General features: G+C 38.0%; 1 protein-coding gene across 1 annotated transcript in view; it reads right to left on the bottom strand.

Annotated features, from left to right (window-relative positions):
• Window positions 1-19,474, bottom strand: part of LOC108626818 (serine-rich adhesin for platelets) — a 56,976-nt gene that overhangs the window by 27,749 nt on the left and 9,753 nt on the right. The gene's annotated exons all lie outside the window — the stretch shown is intronic.

The raw sequence follows: 19,474 nt of genomic DNA on the forward strand, positions 1-19,474 counted from the left end.
TATTACTAAAGTATGTTTGAAGATGAAATTTCATGTGCAACCTAAGTTCCTCAACTCAGTTCCAACTTGCTAAATACACTTAATTCCATAATGAACATTTTAAAGATCTATTTGTATCGAAATCGTAAAACATTTCCAAATTCTAATATAAAAAACTGGCAAACTTCATAATTTATTACATGATTTATCCTGATTGTTACTAAATGATTTAGAATGCTCTTTCAGTTAACGACTACCAATTTGGAATACTCGTTAGATCGATCGATAGACTTGAAAGAAAAACATCCTAATTGTAAAACTTATGGTCGGTGTAAAGAAGTTGAAAAGTCGAAGTAGGGGACGGATGATGACCGGAATTGGCGAAGCCACGTACACAGGCACGGTGGCCAGCATGGTTCATGAATATTGATACGTATAATATTCAGGGAACTTTCATCCATCCTCTACTGCCGGTGGATTAGCGGCGTTCGACATTCTCGACGCGTTAGGGGAAATAATGGTGTTCCCTCGTGCAAACCATGCGTCACACTGCCCCCCCTGCCCCCCGTCTTTCGTTGCACACATTTACCGAACCCACTCATTTTCGACCCCCTCCATCCGACCAAGCTCATTGCTCATTGTTATTATAACGTTCCGTTTATTCCGTGTCTTTACATATGTATGGACGATGGCGAGCCCGTCTACGAGTCTCGCGCGACACGTCATCCAGAATACGGGATGGCAAGCTATGCGAAATTCTACTTTGTTCTTACGGACAAATTAATAGAGCGTGAGCTTGCAAAGAATTCGCATACTATGTGTACCACTACAGCAGCAAAATTCACAGACTAATGACTGCACGCGGATTTTATGCATCTTTAAGAAAATTTAATGTGCAATTAAATACGAACGTTGCGTGCGAACTATATAAAATATCAAAAGCAAGTATTCCAGTGAATAAATGATAATGGAAATCTTTTTTTGAAATGCATTTCTCTGATCCTCGAATAAAAATCCACAGTTACGATTCTGAATGATAATCTGCTTTCTGTTTCTACCTGTGAATAAGATTAGTATTCCACGCTTAGCTAGTTCATTCACGAGCTCTGACCTCCACGATTTTTACTTTCTATTTACAACGTAAATAAATTGTTTTTCAAATACTTCAACCACTTAAATCATAAACGTGGTCTAAACATATGTACAGATACTTCAAACGATTTTGGACCAGCGATGGTACCACGTGCGAGTGAAACTGGTCCAAAATCGTTTGAGGTATCTGTACATAAAAATTATGAAATGTTTATGTAATTCCGTATTATTAAGTTTATTGATGACTTCATTTCGCAAGTAGTTAATTAATATTGATTATTCAGCTACTGAGTTGAATAAGATATTAAGACAGGCGAATGGCTTGAAACCGTTAGAACTGACATCATGATATCAACCCATTAACCCTGAATGCATGCAGTACGACATATTCTAAACACTTGATAAATTAAATCAGAATAATGATTTCGAGTTGATTCTAAAATTCCTCAATTTTTCCATACCATCCCGTTTGTGATCCACAGATGGTACGTACTCTCCATCCTTATTTGCTACAAACGTATAACTGATAAAGGGCGCAGTTGAACTAACAGAGGGTGACTAATCCCAGATGTCAAAAATCCTAGCAATTTCCACAAATCAATGCTGGATACGTTACATTATACTAATTTCCTATCTAAGAGCTGCAATATTGCATATGTACAGAAATGAACTACAAAAATTAAATGCATTTCTTGTAACAAATATGCAACGAATGAGAAAAAAATATTTTCAAGGATAGTACAAATTATTTTGGGACAGGAATGTATGAGTGGTAATTTCATCCACTGCGAGAATCGACTGCGAAAGCTGCATTAAGCAAAAAAGATCAAGGACGTGGAATAAAAGGCTGGTCCAAGGACAGCTTGAAATTTCACACTTTCTTTTCTTCACCTCGTAAACGCGATGAATCATAATTATTGGTTAAAGGAACCACTTTCGCTTTTTAATGGCTCACGCGATCTATTGTTATAAATAAGAATTGGAACTCCAAAAATCCTTAAACTAATTCTATGCATGACTGCCGAGTTTTATCCAAAATAAAATGCTTCTCGTATCAGTCTTAGCTATAACAAGTTTCTCTCATACTGCGGATTTTTATACAAAGCATTCGTGGCCTCAATTAAAAAAACCAAATCAAAAGAATCCTTTATAATGACTTGTATAGCATTTTCGATACTCTGCTCATTTCTGTACATTAGAATTCATTTTTTCTCTAAATATACAAAAATTCACAGTCTAGTTAAAAGCTCGCAGCTTCCGTGAAGACAGGCAAGTGGAAACGTGAGATCTAACGTGACGCAACATCCGGACGATTTCTCGCGGATGGAAAACGGTCGAAGGGAATCGCCGTGGCGGCGATGCGTTGCAGACTTGCAGACACCGCGCGTCGATCCCGTCTCCTTATTCTTCCCATTCTCGTTTTTCGCGTTCTCCGTTACACTCGCGACTTCCTCCGCGCGGCGTCTAGCTTTCGCTCCCTCCTCCGTTATACGTTCAACTATACATACACCTAACCATTGCCACATCGCATTCCCGAGGAATGAATCACCGGGTTGAACCTGACGTAGGTAAACGCGAAAACGCGCGATCACCGGCCCTCTCGCCGCTTCTCCGTGGCACGGTGAAGATATACCTACGCTTTCCCCCGCGAAAGCATCCTTTTACAATTCTAACGAACCTCGCGAGAGAAACTCCCTGTCGTGCTTCGCTTCTATTTTACCGTCGAGCTAAACCGAGAATCGTTTAACGTGCTCGTAACCGAGGACAAATTTGTACCCCCGTGATAATTCCGCGTCTTATTTTATCATTTAACGTCTCCACTTGATCTTGCAATAAAAGCTTTACGATGTCCTCTCGCGATAAACCTATTCCACCGAGAGTATAGAGAATTTCATGCCAAGACTTCAATCATGAGAATAATTACTTCTCCTTTAATATATTCTTAAGTTTTCGGTTAATTTGTGCCCACTTTATATATTNTTAAAAATACCAAATCAAAAGAATCCTTTATAATGACTTGTATAGCATTTTCGATACTCTGCTCATTTCTGTACATTAGAATTCATTTTTTCTCTAAATATACAAAAATTCACAGTCTAGTTAAAAGCTCGCAGCTTCCGTGAAGACAGGCAAGTGGAAACGTGAGATCTAACGTGACGCAACATCCGGACGATTTCTCGCGGATGGAAAACGGTCGAAGGGAATCGCCGTGGCGGCGATGCGTTGCAGACTTGCAGACACCGCGCGTCGATCCCGTCTCCTTATTCTTCCCATTCTCGTTTTTCGCGTTCTCCGTTACACTCGCGACTTCCTCCGCGCGGCGTCTAGCTTTCGCTCCCTCCTCCGTTATACGTTCAACTATACATACACCTAACCATTGCCACATCGCATTCCCGAGGAATGAATCACCGGGTTGAACCTGACGTAGGTAAACGCGAAAACGCGCGATCACCGGCCCTCTCGCCGCTTCTCCGTGGCACGGTGAAGATATACCTACGCTTTCCCCCGCGAAAGCATCCTTTTACAATTCTAACGAACCTCGCGAGAGAAACTCCCTGTCGTGCTTCGCTTCTATTTTACCGTCGAGCTAAACCGAGAATCGTTTAACGTGCTCGTAACCGAGGACAAATTTGTACCCCCGTGATAATTCCGCGTCTTATTTTATCATTTAACGTCTCCACTTGATCTTGCAATAAAAGCTTTACGATGTCCTCTCGCGATAAACCTATTCCACCGAGAGTATAGAGAATTTCATGCCAAGACTTCAATCATGAGAATAATTACTTCTCCTTTAATATATTCTTAAGTTTTCGGTTAATTTGTGCCCACTTTATATATTTATAGAGTACCTGTACGAAAATCATTGTTTTGAAAAACAATCTCTATTCCTACTTCATTTCCCATGCTTCGCATGAAGATAGAAATCTTAAGCGTGTCAATTACAAAACTGAGCTCAGGTTTATCAGGCCGTTCTGAAAAATTATTCAGCGTGTGGAAAAATCTTCGAACGTGACGTATTGCAAATAGGAAACTGTGCAGCATTGCACGGCAGAGAGTACCGGACGGAGAAAGGCATATCTAAACTCGGACAAGCTTACTCACTCGGCCATGAACGCGCCGCCGTTTTCGAATTCTTTGCCGACACGCGGAGAGAAAGAGTAAAAAAAAAAGAAAAGAAAAAGAAAATCGCAGACAGCATTACGGCCGTTAAATTGACTAGAAACGCGACAGGCCAGAAAATACGACGGCGGATGAATTGCAGTTCTCGTTGGTCTAATTTGAAACTTTTCATCGACCCACCGCGCTTCGTAGTAAATTAGTTCAACAATCTAGAAAATCGTTCCTCATGAAAATCAGCTTTCTTCTCGTTTTGAGAAACTTTTTCATAGTTTTCAATTTTATTATCGTATCTTTGATCATAAAATTTTTTTGTTAAAATTCGTACGAGGTTTCTTTTGACGTTAGGATTAAACAATTCATTGCATCAAATGATTCTTCATTCACTCGGCTTGCGTTTTCTATAATTAAAAAGATACACTCTTGGTATTATCGATTTACGAGAGAAAAGAGATAGATCCCTCGGTCGTTAGTCGACGTCTACACTCGTAATTCTTCAAATTACGGTGTGAGTCATCGGTAACTTGTTGCCAGTGCCAGTGAAGCGGAACCCATTAAACATCGAACAGTAGGAGCTAAGATATCGATATCTTGGAAAGTGCGCAACAGATTATTATCTTGATGGATCTCAATGTTGAGATCCTATATAAAAGAGTCCATTTAACTTTTATGTACGTTTAACAATAGTTCAACAGTTATCACCCATCCAATTCTTTCAATGACGATGATATCGTGAAATGGTATTATTGGCAAAATAAAAGTTGACGAGTTTAATAACGATAATAATAGAAATTTTTCAACGGAATCATAGATTACGTATCGCTACATATTCCAATATAGGCTCCTCTTTGAAGACACGACCTTTCGATTTGCAGCAACCAACAATGCCCGTTGCACTTGCAGCGGATTCCGATCGTTTAGATTGCTTACCCAACCTACTCGCTGTTCTGATCTTTGCTCGGTTTCACGCGATACGATGCACGGAACTAATCTCAATGAACGGTGAAAGGCCGCCCATCCCAATGATGTGTTGGAATATTGCCGTTAAAAATGACGATTTTCTGGGAATCGACCCGGAGTCTGCCACGCCTACGCATCCATGTCTTTCTCCGAAGTTTCCCACCCTATCATTCGTTTAAAACTCTAAATCTTCAAGACTATCAAAGTTTCATATACGTACTTTAATCTACATTGGTATAACACGATAATAAGATATATTTAGGCCTGACATAATCTAAATTATCGTACACCATGTCTAATTAGTTACGTAAATACTTATTTCGGTCCAAACTATTATGAGAAACTTGAAATCGGCTGAAATAGGATGAATGAATTCAATGCTCTTTCTAAAATTCTTGAACAATGGACGTAGCAATTTTATTTGATTTTTATGATCAACGTGAACGGAAGTGACTACCGGTTCAAGTACAGTTACCGTCTAATTCGTAACCGATTCGAGAACAAAGAAGTTGCAACGTGACGACGTTTGCACGAGCATTGGCAAAGAAATTCTGCATTCCTCCAAAATGATTGATGTAACTTCTATCAAACGGTACACGACATATTAGTAATAATTGACTAAAATGAAAAATTGGTTACTGACTTTATCGGATAAGAATTTATTTAAAATGAAAAATGCTTTATTACTCTCTCGTAAAAAATAAGTATTTATAGTTAGAATGCTTCGAGCTGTTCTCCAAGGTAAAGCTATTATCGAATGTTATTACAAATTCGTGAACGTCGTTTCAAATGTACAAATGCTTCCCGACGCATCATGTTCGTTGCCATCCAGATGTGACTTCCCTATTTTAGAGGTTGCCCCTTAAACTCTTTAGTTTTCTTACTAACCTCTTCTTATCTTAAAATAACTTGGAACTTCAGAGGCGGAAACCAAGGAAGAAGGGACGAGAAACTATATCAGATCACAGAAGAAAGTGTTTTCACGACGTGAACAGAAAAAATTAAGTAACTGTCATTTACGATGAAATAAAAATATGTATTTAAATATATATATATTTTTTTCATTTATCTATTATTTTTAATAATCCAATTGTTATAAGTTCAGAAATTATAAATGATACATAAAACTACTTCAAATATCAAAAGCTGAATGCATATTTTAATGTTTTAATAGTACAAAAATGTTTAGCTGAAGTTGATGAATCTTTTATTTTCGATAAAAATCCGTAGTTTACTAATTACTAAGTGAAAACCGAGATTAAAACGAAATTGGTACGGCAAAGGGAGCAATGCACGGGAGAAAATAATTATAAAACGATAGAACACCCGGGGTCTGACTAATTAAGGCACCACTTAGTGCGCACGTTACGTCAATACAGTCGCGACAAAACAATTCAATTTCCAAGCTTCGCCGGTCTCCCTTTTTATTAATCGGCGGGATTACCAGACAATGAGGTGCGAATGAATTTTTTTTCTTACCGTTGTCAGTATACCGGGACATACTTTCCCCCCTTAATTATAGATTGCGCAATCATTAACTCGGATCATGTACGAACAGAACAAGATATAATCACGGAATATGTAGAATTGATACTAATTAGTAGAAGGATCTTAATCCAAAACAAAACCATTAAAAAAGAATACTGTAAACACAACTTTTATATAAATGCATAAAATCTCCAATCTACTGAGTGCTAATTTTTAACAGACTGAATAGTTCTCAAGTTATTCCTATTACTTTTTCTAATTAATTTATACTCTTTGATATAATCTCTACTTGTTTTTTTAAATTATGACCTAAAAACAAATTGTAAATAAATAGAAAGCAGGTAAAAACGTTCGCTGTTCTCGTTAATTATGGACGCGAGTGACGCAACGCGTAATAACGTGGTATATGCTAATGCACTGAGTCACCGGGTACACGTAATTTTACCAGTTTTACACATTCAGGACGTGACACCGGTGCAATTTTGCCATCAGCCGATTAACACTTACGGGACTGCCTTTAAGATACACCTACCACGTGAAATTAATCACTTTCCTTCTTCCTGTCCTGCGATACTCACACAGTACAATATGTATGCATCTGCATGTATACATGTGCAAGTACTTAGACGTATCTCACGAGCCGAGATTCTGCTTAAGAACCCTCTTCCCATTAATTCTCACGTAGCATTATCACGTGGCAATAAAGCTTTTCTTGTATTCACTTTTTTCAGCGAATGAATCGAGGATTTTTGTTGTACACAGAGTGTAAAATCCGAGACACATATACGAGTATTATAGAAAGTAATACTGCAATTTTGCATACGACATTGCGCACATTTCTTTCTCTACTTGTTACATTCTAGATTGTATTACTATCGAGTAGATTAATTAAAGCCATCGAGAGCTCCAATTTAATCTAATCGGTTTCTCTGATGAGTAACTATACTTAGTTACAATAATAATGACGAAGGGAACAAAAGTGTTTTCTGGTTATTGTTAGGGACCGGAGAACCTGTCCAGCGAAATGGTCGCCAATAAATTAAGCAAACTCAGAGGGAGAACCTCCATAACCTACTGGAATTTCAGGAAGTAACTTGGACCTTGGCCAGGTTTCGTTATCAATCTCCCTTCACTGCGTCTGGCTCTGCTTAAAATATAAGCACTACCAAAAAACAACCATAATAAGACCAAGTTCAACAATTTTTATTTCGATTCGTACTAATAAATAATGAGATACAACATGATTAATGATTTGCGAGCAGAATCAAAACGACGATTCATATACAATTTAATGAATACTGATATAATTGATTCCAGTTTGGTTTGAATTTGTTGGTATGGAAACTAGAAGAAGCTGGTATTGTCACGAAAGTGGCAGGGGTTTCACCAGTCCCCTAAAGGTTTAAGTGGAAGCCGTGCCGCGTCGGGTAGGTCAATTTTCGACGAGGCGACTTTACGATACCTGGAACGTGTCCCCGGTTGAGTTCACTTGCCAACAGATCGGTCGGAAAACGCGTGTGCCGGGTCATCGACCCGGCACTTCCTCGATGAGAAATGCCTGTCAGCTGTTAAAATCGTTCAAACGGTGCGGCGAACGAAATGGTCAAGGAGGAACAGTAGCCGAGCTCGGCTCGACTCGGCGCGGCGCCTGTATTTTCGGCACCAAAAAGGTATAAGGAAGTTTCTGTTACCCACTAAGCAATCATCGGTTCCTAAACTTCCCCTACATTCAACGCTCTGTGCGTTATCAGATTTTTATACCAGACCTTTATAAACATTGTATTTTACACGATCACCACTTGCATTACCTTTAAAGTAGTTTATTGTAAAGATAATCGTTATCATGCTTTGTGAAAAATGATTCCTCTATGAGCTATTATTATCTAGAAAAAGAGAAAGTCTTCTTATCTTTAAATAACACGTATTACGCGATTACAAAATTATTGCCAACGACAAGAATACGAACCAATGAGACTGAACGATACAAAAAAGAAGTCAGAGATCCAGCAGCTACGAAAGAAACTTGGCCTCTTTAAGGATCTATTTGCAGAAGAATTTGGCGAAGTTCTCTTTGTCTAAGCACGATGGAGAGAAAAGGGAGGAGACAGGAGCACCGGTGGACGCGGCACGCGTGTCTCCAGCGGTTCTGTCCTGTTCGTTTTTCTTGGTCAAAATGAAATTCATTCGACGCAGCGATGCGAGGAATGTCACTGTGAGTCAGACGCGAACGTACGCGCGTTCGCACGGCCGCTAAAATTGGAACTGGTTGGCGTCATAAACGCAAAAAGCCGCATGGAAACCGGGCTTTTCATCGCGTTCACAACCCCGTCCGGTCCATCGGTTTCGACTGCTTCCTCCCCGGTAACGGAACTCGACGAACCGAAAAAGAAACCGCTTCAAAAATGGATACGGCACCGAGGAGATACTACAAAGAGTGACAGTGACAGCGAATGAGGCCCAATGGGGCTCAAAACACAGTCGGTGATCGCTTTTTTCAACTTCCAATTGTATTTTACATTTGGCAACTGGAGCTACAACTTTTGTCCGAAACATTTCTCTTTAGGACGAAGAAAAAGTTTTTGTAGTAAACAATTTTATTTATTAATTAATTATTGACGCTACTTCACAATAATCAATTAATTAGTTCGTTCATCGTATAACTTATTTAGTGATTTAATTACGTATCAGTATTCGTGAAGGTAAACCGTAAAAGTGAAAAGCAGGATAGAAAATTTCCTGTCAGACAAGATGTTTCTGCTTATTAGGGATGAGAATTGCAAACAACGATATTTTGGAGTAAACTAAATGATAAAATCATTGCGTTGAAAATTATAGCTACAATTCTTTTTCTTTATCTTTAACTAACTGAATTGAAGGATATGACTTAACTCAAGCGTGTGACTCACTTCACATACAGGATGTTTCACATAACCATTATGTAATACCCTTGTTAAAAAAAAACTATTAATCATTGTGATGATTACTGCACGGTGTTTTGTAACACGCATAATATAACTATTTGTGCGTAAGAAAGCGTAAGAAATTTGTGCGTATGCTCGGGCCTTTGAATACAAAAGTTTATGTATACACATGAAAGAATATAATTTGCATCTCTCCAATAATAACTTTTGACATGTATGATGTACTGTACTTGAAGATGACATTTTATATTATATTGTGTATTTTAGTAAAGGCACGAATATTTTTTATCGTGACCTAATTCAGAACTTTCTCTTAACATTTAAATTTCAATTTGCTGTTTATGCAATTACGGTATTACGATAATAATCCAGACCTACTAGCTAGAGTATTAAGTATTATTTTACCAAGAAGGCAGATGTGCTTCACGAAACGCGCGTGACAAAAATTTACGATGCGTAATTTCTTACTGTAAAATTCGTCCGCGTATTTCTGGACCGATTTCTGTTTTCGTTTATCGTGCATTCGCGCAGCGATTTGTCTTTCACCGTGCCCTAGTATCGTACGAAGAGGAAAAGTCGAAGAGAAACAGGTTCTGCCTTTTAAAAAGCTGTATAAACAGAATATTATTGAATACGTATAATGGAACGAAACAGAATTTTTCTGACTGAGAAATGTCTAACAGCTAAATAAAATAAATCTCTTTCTAGGATTTGTATTATTTAATTCTGTCAAAATAATTATAAGAGAAACGTATTGATAATAATAAAGTGTATGTAACAGAAATGAAATTAAAAATGTGAAATAACATAAAAACAGAAATATTCATTTCTTGTTTCATGCAATTTATAGAAAAGAAATCTCATGCAATTTAGATTTGAAAATATTATGACTCTGTTTATGTATACTGAAACTTTTTTATTACTTTTATAGTTAAGGCACGAAGCATTCTTGAATCCTGCGTAATAACCACGATGAACTGATGAATGCGAGCAAACTGCATGAAGGCAGCGGAATAAGAGAATTTCTAACTCGCTATAATCGTTTCCGGTAATTAAGTTGCACGATGAACGATGAAGTCACGTTGATGAATCGCATTTTCTTTTTAATGATCATTAACGTACCATTAACTGCTTATAAACGATTGATAATTTGGGATAATCATGCATTTGTGGAAAATTCTATTCTGTTAAATAGAATTAAATTGTATCTTAGTATCAACGAAAAAGATCACATTATAATTATTCACATATAACTTTGAAAATATTGATTTATTGAAGTCTAATGTCTTTTTATAAATTTTAAATAATAAGTTCTAATATTAACGTGTGAAATGTGAATGCATTAATTGCTCAAAAGAAAAGCCGATACATCTACGGTAATTTAACAGAGTTTGCTCACAATTATGTTCCGTTTATATTCGTTACAAGTTAGAAAGTATGTTTTCTTCTCTGTTTTGTTTAATTAACTAGCAAGACTGAAAAAAAGTATAACGTCATGAATCGGATTGGTTAACTTCGTTCTTGTTCGGCGTGATAATTATAAATCTACTACAGAATCGGTGGCAAAGTCGAATGAGTAACGAGCACAGAGCAATTAATGCGGCCTGGAGGGGAATAAAAATCCGGGGAAGAAATTCCTCAGATGCATAACTTGGTTTAGCAAACTTTTCTCTTACTTATTTTCTCATGTCAACCTTTACGAGAAATCGTACAGTCGCTCGATAATCCACAAAATTTGTCAATCTCTTCTCTTTCAGTTTCTTCATATTAATACTGATATAAATTCATAAATATGAAATATTAATACTTATTTAGTAATATTGAATTAATATCAATATTGCAAANCTGTACAGCCAATACATCCTTAACTTCCAAGGTGATAGATTGACGTTTAGGCGATAGAGGTTTCGCATCAGTGTGCACGCGCGATGATCCCACCGATAACAAATGCCCCATGAGTAATTCTCGACTAAAAATTGAACGAGGCAATCCTGGAAGAACGTCTGCGACCTATTACACCCCAACACCGACTGAGTCACTCATTATACGAAATGTTATAAGGGATGACGCGACTAGTATTAAATTGGCATAAGAAACGACATATTCCGCAGACACAATCTTTATATTTTCTGCACATCGAATTTTTCTACAATTTCGTAGAATCCGCAGTTTAATAATTAATCGAGTATTCTATATAAATAATAAGAATAATAGGTATCTTTCTTAGATATCTTGTTCACAGCTTGCGGTAAGCTATCTAACGTCAAGAAAGTTCTATACAAATGTAAGTAGAAGCTGAAGTACGCGAAGAGTCTACTAGCCAAGAACATCGAGGCGAAAAAATAAGAACAACCGCTTCGTCCGACGATAAACCACAGCCGAAGGAGAAGAAACTTTCTGAAGATTGCAGAAAGCATCGGAGAAAGGCGTATCGAACGTAGCAGAACGTTTCGAAAGCGACTGATCGGACGGAAACTTAACTTTAAGCTGACAATGAATAAAGGAACCTTTTACTATAACTAAAAAATGTAAGACACTTCGTACGTCACCGTTTCATTTCAATAAATCGAGAAATCTAAAACAATTGGATTTACTGTTTGGCAGATATTTTCTACATTTTCATGAATGTATTAAAATGTTAGACGACTTGAGGATTGAGAAAGGGTTCAACTGGGTTTGTTAAACGATTCCTTAAAAGTAGTCTAGACTATTTTCCATTGGCTTGTGCACAGGATGATCGCGGCGTAGGGAAAAAGAAAGTCGAAAAGGAAAAGTAAATGCGGGTATCCGCGTATTCGAGAGGGTTATTGCGACGGGCAGGCCACGCCACGGCGAAGGATTAAGCCGGAGCCGATCCCATCCTGAATCACGGCCGATGGATGAGCAGGAAAATAAAAAAGAACCGAGACGGTGAGAGGAGACGGGGAGTGGAGGCGTCCTTCGGGTGATTCACCGGGTTTGCGGTTAAGTTACTTCAGTCTGCACGCTGGCAGACGAGTACGGACAAGTGGTTCTCATCGCTGATGCAAAATATGTACAGTGATCCTTCCAGCCGCGGCGATACCCGAGTGGTATTTAAAAAGATATACGAATCACGAGAACTTAATGAATATACGTAGACTGAAACTGTCTACCGAATCACAGGCCCTACAATTTTCTATAAAAAATGAGAACGATACCGTAGAAGTTTAAAAGTCTGAAGGCTTCTATTCAATTAGAGTTTTAATTCAATCTCGATTATTAATTATTTATTATTATTATATGCTACGACATGTATTATACGGTTACACAGTCGTATACTGAAGCGCACGTACAGTTTAAAAATCTCTTTCATCATTTGAATATTGAGATATGTATGCACTTTTAAATGAACACAATCCACAGTCTAATGACATGATGATTGATTCCGCGTGGGCAAGTCCTCATAAATTATATTACCTTAGCAATTAAGAGTTACGAGTTTGATTCATAGTGAAAACCACCCGTTTATGAGATCTAATTTGAAACTCGTTATTAAACGGCACTTAACAAGCCGATGGCAGATATTCTAAGTTACGAATGAAAACAATAAAACAAATGGAAACAGATATTAGAAATGAATTGCTGAAGACCGTGAAATCGTTTCAGTAAAATTATATCATTACCTTAGCTAAAATATGCTTGAAAAAAAAAAAACAATAAGCAAGAAAGCACATCGGTGGAATCATTTCGGACAGCGATTGATTTTTTTTCTCACAGCGGTAACGGTAGCGGTGTACCGTAAACGAAAATCTATTTATCCGCCTTCAAGTGGTGCGAACCAACGGCGTTAAGAAGAAACACGGTAAAAAGGAGTTTGAACTAGAGGAAACATTGACTACCGTGAAGAAACGTGCCGTATGAGTAATCGTTACGCACAGCACGTCGACAGTTCTATCGGGAAAAAGAGATCTGGCTGTATCTCGATTGAGAGACTAGACCGGGACAGAGCATAGAAAGAAACAAATCCAAGTTATATACGTGGATATTAGATTAATGCGTATGAAACGTCAATTTTTAAACACAATAAAGTCTATAGAATATTATATACATATTTGATACAAATCGTTTATCAGTTACTTTTATACTCTTAAATGTGCAAACCTTGTAGGCATTCAGCAAATTATTTCATTTTCAAGTCGATTCAGTGGAGAACGAGGCGAGACATGATAGCTGATTGCTAATCTAATAGTTGCTGAATCGCTGGAATCAGGGCTCTTAAGGAAGAAGCCACGTGGTGAATGGAAGCCTCGAAGTCCATTCGAGGCTGGAAGAAGAAACGTTCGAGCTGTTTCGCTTCAGTAACCGCGGTCTTGGTTCAGCTCCTCCCGGATTCCTTTGTTTAATGCCTTATTGCGATATTTTAACACGGTTCCGCTGTTGCCATGCGGCTCCACACTCAGCTTGCTGCTCGTCGCGTGTCGCCACAGACTTGCTCGAGAATCATCGTACACACCGTATTCGTTTATTTACTCCCCTGTACCCAATGTAATTACGTAATCCGGCAACCTTCTTTTCGTTTTTCTTTCGTGGGATTACATGACCATTTTAGGAGAATCCCTCGTATCGATATACCGTTCGTGCTCCAAAAAACTTGCATGTACGTTCTCACAACAATTGTTTACACATTTCCTCGAAATGAAATAAAATTATAGAAGAATCACTGAGAATTTTTAATTCGATTTCTCTAGGATATCTTCGTTTTTTTAATGATTAAACATATGCGAAGCGTGATTAATGTTAGGATGTTTAAAGGACGAAGCGAATCAAGCTACATTTCCTTAATCACATAGAACAGATAAAGTGTGAATTTGAAACGCCATTAAGAACTTAAGCAAAAGTGCAAGGAACGACTTGAAGCATCGCAAGTAACAGTTTAAAAGAATCACGGATGTCCGGCGGATATCCGCAAGTGCGATCTCCTCCGGTTCGTGTGGTACATTGTAGTTAGGTAAAACATGTTTCCCATTCAAACAAACATTTAAATACTCATTTGAAATTTCTCAAACTGCAGCTGTCTTAAAAAGATATTTCACATTACAGAAACAGATAATTCTGTTTATTTACTGTATATTCCAAGAGGTTGTTTTAACCCAAAAATAATTGACCGTTCTTAAACATCATTCTAATTAATGATACCAGTTAAATGTACAGTTGTTCGAAAACTGTTGCTTTCATAAGGAGGCAGAGATGGTTTAATATACGCGTAACGAAAAGAAGAAAAAGCAGTTCTCGCGAGTGACACCGCGTCGTCGCGGCTCGGGTTGGCTGTCTAAAGTGCAGCTGCAAGTGGATGAGCGTGCAGTGAATTCCGAGTGCGTCTAATTAAAAGTCATCTGCATATTTATGGAAGGAGAGGGAGAAAACGGAGAGAAAGGGCCCGGCGGGCTAACGCTAGGGTAAACGGGGGAAAGAAGAGAAAAAGAAGAGAGAGAGAGAGAGAGAGAAGAGACCTAGCCGACGCGCCGTGATGCTCGTGTATTAAAAAATAAAAGGCGTAACAAAGAAGCGGAAGAAACTGCGTACGTTTGATTAAAGTGGCCGTGTTTACTATTTTTATATAACTCGTTACTCCACGCCGGTGTTCCTTCATCCTCTGTCTCGAGCCGCCTGCTCCTTTCGAGCGGTTACACGCAGAAAATCTCAAAATGAAACGGAGACCCCTTTCCCAGGAGAAGGCCGAATAAAACATGAAAAGCTGAGGACGTGTATTTCCTTTGCATCGCGTCCGGAATGAAAATGCTAAATTGGGAGGATTTGCATAACGAGATAATCCCGTAACGATCTGAGACCGCGCTTACAGTTTCACTGCCTTTTATATCATAACCGTATTAACCGTACAGTACAGACTCGATGCTTCACATCAACTGTTGCCATTTTTTAAATTGTCTCGAAATAAACTCCTTTTTGCTACAACAATGCTCAACAAAAGAAATATCCTTTAACGTTAAAAAATATAAATAAAGGTCTACAGGGTTCAATACGGATTCTGGCTATGCTAGCTGATAGAATTTCTACTGAATGTATTCCCTCAATTTATTGTTAAAACTCTGCTAATTAACGGTTCACGATCTTTTCCGGAAGAACCGAAAGGAGTACCGCCCACCGTTCCACGGTTCGTTATCGAGAACCGTATTTTCGTAGAAGACTGTACCGGAGTTTCGCGGTGAAAGAGATTTCCGGACTCCTTTCAATGAACGGCCAACATTCTCATTGTGAGAAAATATATTTCACACGACGATGATCATCGTTTCTCTCGTTTTTGTTAGTTTAATTAGGCATCGTCCAAAAATTCTCGTCTTCACTGTTATTATTAGATCGCAAACTCATATGCAAAATGAAATATTTATTATGTCAATTTAAAAAATGAAATTCTGCATGAGATTTCTTTTACCCAACAAAAATAATATTTACTTCTGCATATATATAAAACATGTATTATTACACGTCACGTCTATTCCTTTATATTTTCTGCATATCAAATTCACAATCTAATTAGTCCAATCATTACTAAACTGCAGAATTCTACATCCTTGAGTGGAACTTGATTAAAGATAATTTCAAAGAAAAATGTGTTAATGCTACTTTGAATTTTAATGATTCGATACAAGTTTCTTTCGAGCGATTAACTGTTCAACGTCGTAATCGTCGAGAAAGAATGCAACTAAGTATTTGTTAAGCTAGGACAACGTGACACGCAGGTGGCAGGGAGCGACAGCCGTGTGAATGGTTTATTCGCGTCACGCGTGCAGAAGCGCATAATTGCATGCCCTTCGCACAATCATGGAATACGAAACAGGAAAATACATTGTTCTCTAGTTGTCATCGATATTAATTACAAAATCAACGCTCTCTGTGAGAAGAGAACTCGAGAATGTCTGGTTTCATTTGACGGAAACGATCAACAGACTGTGAATTTTTATGGGAAACAAGTGAGATCTGAATTAAGATTTCTTGTAATGATGTCTACTCATCATATAGTCTATACATTAAATTTTTCTATAAGTGCGTAAAATCTGCAGTCATAGAACGCAGCGATAGAATGAAAAAAATCTACTCTATCATTTTAATAAACAATTTCTATTAAATTGATTGCTTTGTGAAATTTGACTCACCAGATAGAGGAGAGTTCGTCGAAAACAATCTACGATATCCTCTTCCTTCTCTATCGGAGCACTATAAACCACTATATGAAACACTAAATGTATCCTCGAATAGTCCCCGTTGATCGAACTAACAAAATACTCACGAAAAGGACGAGTATTTAAAAAGAAATGCTCTATCCATCTATACATTAAATTTTTCTATAAGTGCGTAAAATCTGCAGTCATAGAACGCAGCGATAGAATGAAAAAAATCTACTCTATCATTTTAATAAACAATTTCTATTAAATTGATTGCTTTGTGAAATTTGACTCACCAGATAGAGGAGAGTTCGTCGAAAACAATCTACGATATCCTCTTCCTTCTCTATCGGAGCACTATAAACCACTATATGAAACACTAAATGTATCCTCGAATAGTCCCCGTTGATCGAACTAACAAAATACTCACGAAAAGGACGAGTATTTAAAAAGAAATGCTCTATCCCGCGGAAATTTTCGACAATGATTTCCTGTCCGTTCTACTCTGATCAAACTTTTCTGGATTAGTGATTCTGTTTCTTGAGTGCTTGTCGCGAGGAAAATCGGTTTAGATGCAACCGAGTGGGAAACGCGTGAGAAACGAAAACGCCGGTGTGGCCACTGTCAGACGACTTCACGAACGAATGACGAACGAGCGAATGGTTGGAGGGTCCGTAGGCATCGGCTCTTTTCCCCCGAGGACGAAAGAAGAGGTAGGAAAGGAAGCGAGCCACGGCGCAGGTTACAGCCAACGCTGTGCTAAATCGTACGGTTTCCGGGAAGAATCTGAACTAATATCAAACGCCGTTTCAATCCTCAGTTTCCAATTTTTAATTGAAAGTTATATTCGGTGTGTACGAAACATTCGCTGCATGTGAACACAATTTACAGTAACTATTTCGATTCAAGTGGAGACATTACTTTTTATTTGATATTATCTCAGCAACATATGATCAACGTAAGAAAAAGAAACAGTCCGTTTACGAAAATTGGTATAACTCGAGTATCCTAAAAAGTTAAACTACCAGGATTATCATTCGTCATTGCCTTATTTCAATTTGACGAATCACTCCATCATCCACTTCAAACAAGCGGCTACAAAAAAAAACACGAACGAAAAAAGTGTAAAATTGGTGAATATGAAATGTCTTCAAATGCAACAAATGTTCGTGTAGAATATCATGTATATGGTTCGCATAATTTATAAGACACTTTTACACATTCGTGAATAATTAAATCATTTCACTGTCACAGATATATTAAAAACTGCAGTCCAATTCTATGTTCATTAATCTTTAAAATAGTGCATTTCAACTACAAACTGGTTGTACGAAATCAATCAATGATTCAATTATCATTTAACAAATAACGTTCCAATGTATTTGAAATTAGAACAAATCTTGTACACCAAATTACGTATAATAATTCTTGACAATGATGAAACAAACTGTATGATATTCGATCAAACTTAAAGAACAAAGAGACGTTTTATATGCATCAATATTCTTGACTAAAGAAGGGAAGTGTAAGCCTGACAATTTTTTCCTACACATCTACCATCTCTGACTTAAAAGGTAGAGCTTTGTGCGTGATGTCGACTCCTCCTGCTACGATGCACTCGACAGCTTTCTTAGTGCAGACATTTCCATCTTTCCCCCCCTTGCTAACATGCAACCAGGCTTTCAATTTTATTTCGTATCTCAATCATACACAGTATTTACGTACTCCGCATCGGGTTTGCAATGCGGCTTTCCTGCCGATTCCATCCAGAGCACCAGCCTGTCAAATCAAACTCTTGAACGTAAATCTAATTCTTAACAGTCGACCGCTAAACTTCAGATAAGGCAGGTCGTGTCCAGGATAATATTTTATGTACCACAACTGAGAATTTTATTTCTGTACTAAATGTAAGTCACGGAAATAATAAAATCTTTCGCACTTCTACTTCCTATAAGCTGTTAAATGTCCTATGTGCTGTGAGGTTGCCCGTTCGCCACGTGCCCGCAAACACGTTTCTGCAATTAGACCTAGGAATCGCTATTGTGCCAGACTCTGACCCTCTCAAACAGAATGTTCACAATGGGAATGCGAGCAATTTGCTGAGAGCGACTGGCCCAATTACGGGTCGATCATGGAATCGGGCAGACTTTGCCAACAAGATTCTCTAAATTACTGCTCCAGTCTTTTTAACGAGCTTATCCAAGGATTCTCCCTCATTTCGTATCCCATTTCAATAAATTAATTAGAACTTCAATTATCACTAAAATACAGATTCTCATGCATTTATAAAAATGGGAATTCTCGAATAAGAGACTAAAAAATGTGGAAATGACAATTTCTAATCAGGAATAATCGAACGCCTGAAGAGAACGGTCGACGAACCTCGAAAGGAATGTCCATGGTGAATAGAAGCAGAGAAACTTTTCTTCGTAAGGAAAGAATGTTCACGAAACGAGTGCCAAGCAATTTATTCCGATCTCCGTCCCTGGAGCAACAAGAAGCAGAGCATGACAGCGCCATGAAGAAAGAATACTGGACACAGTTTGTTGGCAGAGCCGCTTATGAAGAATATCCGTCATTACAAGACAAATTCGCCGAAATTCGCACCCTCGACAATCGTTGCCAATCTGTTCGTAGCTCCCCCGAAATTATTTCAAGGAAGGTCCAGTAAATCATAAAAATATGTCAACGAAATCAAACAAATTCAACAATTGTTGATAGAAGTTTTGTGACATAATTAAAAACTTGAGAGAAGAGGATAAAACTTAAAGTATT

The sequence above is a fragment of the Ceratina calcarata genome, unplaced genomic scaffold (assembly GCF_001652005.2).
Source record: "Ceratina calcarata isolate Rehan_Ccalc_2016 unplaced genomic scaffold, ASM165200v1 scaffold43, whole genome shotgun sequence".
In the NCBI taxonomy this organism is placed as follows: Eukaryota; Metazoa; Arthropoda; class Insecta; order Hymenoptera; family Apidae; genus Ceratina; species Ceratina calcarata.